This window comes from Sinocyclocheilus anshuiensis, unplaced genomic scaffold (assembly GCF_001515605.1).
Source record: "Sinocyclocheilus anshuiensis isolate Anshui unplaced genomic scaffold, SAMN03320099.WGS_v1.1 scaffold487, whole genome shotgun sequence".
NCBI lineage: Eukaryota > Metazoa > Chordata > Actinopteri > Cypriniformes > Cyprinidae > Sinocyclocheilus > Sinocyclocheilus anshuiensis.
In genome coordinates this window covers 1,542,642-1,545,788 of record NW_015548240.1, presented here as the reverse complement: position 1 = coordinate 1,545,788, position 3,147 = coordinate 1,542,642, and positions in this window count along the sequence as shown.

The following is a 3,147-nucleotide window of genomic DNA, read 5'->3' as shown; positions in this document are numbered from 1 at the left end:
TTTGGACTCTTATTCTGACGGCACCCATTCACTGCAGAGGATCCAATGGTGTGCAAGTGATGTAATGCTAAATTTCTCCAAATCGGTTTCGATGAAGGAACAACCTTCACTAGATAATTAAAATACGGTGAAATTTAGGTTGCAAGTAAATGGCTGTGTACTAGTGATGCGCGGATGGCGGTTATATCCGCGGGCGCTGCGGATAATCCGCGGATTGGGTGGGTCGGGTAATAAAAAAATGCATTTGCGGGTGGGTCGCGGGTGGATAAAATAAATCATTAATGATGCAAGTATTAACTACATTTTCTAAATTATGAACGGTACCGAATGGCTTAAAAAGACGTGAAAATAATAAATTTTTGTGATGATGCAACAATGACCGATCAGGCAATTGACAATTCTGTCAACTGTCCTGAAACGCGAGCTAAAGTCTTCTATCGCAGCGTGCAGCAGCTCTAGATGCGTCGATGTGAAACGAAAGTCAAAGAGATCCGGTACAGCTGAATCACTTACGCTGTTTTCATCTGATGGTTTGTGTGGATTTATTTACTCATCTAACCTACACGCTATATTGAATAAAGGTTTTGCAGTAATTTCCCTCATTTTAAAGTCGAAAGCTGCGGGAATGAGTAATGCGATGTATGCGCAATCCCGCAACGAAATTCAAGATCTGATTAAACATAATTCTATTATACAGAGAATTGTGAAATAGATTTTCATGACTTTTCAAAAACTTTTTGAGTTTATTTATTTTTACAAAACTTTCTAGGCCTGGAAATTGCTGTTCAATGACTTTTCCATTTTTTTTATGACCGTACGAACCCTAATGTGATGATCGGGTGCGGGTCGGGTGCGGTTATCTAAATCAGACTATAAATAAAAATACAGGTGCGGGCGGTTGGCGGGTGGATAATTTATTTGAAGCTGCGGATTCGGGTGACGTTTTAGCTCATCCGCGCATCACTACTGTGTACTATAGGGCGCCATCCCTGAGGTCTTGTGAAGTGTGCAGTAAGGTCATGGCTGTTTATCCAACCTTGAATTGGACAGGTGAGCTCCAGGGGGTGGCGGAGGCCACGTAACATTCCTCTGAGCTGTCAGTGCTGGTGAGGGAGGGGAGGTAAAGAAAGTACCCTCTGTCTGTCAGAGAGGGAAAAACAGATGGTAAGAGAAGAGAGAGGTGTTGTAAGCCAGTGGTGGGTCATGACCCAAATTGGGTCAGAGGTCTGTTTTGAATGCAGGAACAAAACAATGGTAAATACAAACAATACCATTCAACTAATTAAATTGTGCATGGCAAATTAAATTGACTTTATTAAACTTTAAATAGACAAATTGTAAAAGGAATTGAAAAAAGTGGCTGTTTGTTGGCATAAATTCATCTGTTGCTTGTTGGAAACTAGCCAAATTAGTAGGGATGCATAATATATTGGCACCATGTTGGTTATATTAGATAACCAGCCTATATTAGATAATTGGCCTATATTAGTTTTTTTTTGTTTTGTTGTATTTATCATTTCCCTTAGTTCCCTTATTATTTAGTTTACATTTGCTGCAATATTGTTCACTTGAAGTGATAATTTAATATAATGAATATAATTTAATAACACTGTCAAGCATAATCTTTAGCAAATCTCTAAATCATTATCATTTTTTTATGTTGTACATTGTTGTGAAGCCTAAATTCACTTATAAATTTAAAACTGATTTTGTTCTGACTACAAAATTGTACAGTGAATTATTAGCTGCTGAGAATGTGAAACCATCAAATTTAAGACTTAGTAAACTGTGATAGTTTTTCATAGTAATATTAAATTTAACATTTTTGGTTTTAAGGACATTTTTGTATTATTTTGGTACTGTCGCCTCTTGATGTTCACCATAAAATCTAGGTCTTGAAGCAAAACCATTGAGAACTGCTGTAAGCGGTGGTTCAAAGAAGGAACTCAAGTAGCAGAGGCAGCTTGCTGTAGTCTTATGATTAGAGTAAGAGAAAGAAAGATGGTGAAGGAAGAGCTCTGAGATGCTGAGAAGATTGTGATAGAAAATGTGGAACAAATGAAATAACGAGAGTGGAAGTGAACAGAGGGCTTATCGTCTCACAGCTCTTTACATGGTCAGAGGGTCAGAAAAGTCTCTTAGCCGCTGTTTCCTTCACAGCAGCTCTAATTAAGATCTCCAAAGCACATGACTCAATTATGATGAAGCAGGCGTTTATTATTGAGGAAAAAGCTGCCTTGACTAATGAAAGTTTCAGGCAATATCCTGAGGCGCTTCCTCTCACCGTTTCTCTCGCTGCCTAGTTTTGTTCTCTCTCTCTCATATCTTTTTGCTCTCTTGCTGTCAATCAGACAGCATCTTCTCCACCCCTCTCTTCCTTTGCATTGCTGTTTTATCTCCTCCAAACTGCTTCTGCAGCAAGTCAGTCTCAGTTTGACTAAACAGTGAGGAATGTCTGTGTTAAGGCAGCCATGCTTTGATGCTTGTGTCTGTTACTGTATAGATAAAAATAGTTAGAAGTTTTCAGTCCGTACCCCAGATTATGAAAGCCAGTGAAGCTATGCAGAATCAGAATGGCTATGGTTTGCTTCTGTCTGTTTTTCCAATGTACTTTCATTAGTATTTTTAGGGTGTATGTAGAGTTTATGTCTTGAAGACATACTTGCACTACTACTTTTTGTATAGACGCTCATAAGTACAATACCAATGTTTAGATCCCTTCTAAAATGTAAACTGCATTTCTTATGTACAACTTTAAGATGCATGTACAGATCTTAAATAGTCTGTTTAGAATCCACCATGCAAAAACTACAAATTTAAAATTTGCATTTCTTTATTTCATTTATACTGTAAATTTGCTATTTAAATGGTCTTTATTGGATAAAGTTTTACCTGTAAGTGACTTATTTTACAGACAAGTTAGTGTTAATTTCGTTAAAGAAAACTATGACGAAAAATGTTCGTAGACAAACTTTTTTCCTATGAATAAAACTAGATGACGAGAACACAATAAGGTCAATAAATGGTAACTGTGACTATATCAACATGCAGTATTGTTGACGATAAAAGACAAGACTAAAATGTATCTTTAAAAAATTAAAACCATACAAAAATGTCTTATTTTCGTTAAAAAAAAGGAGACAAATG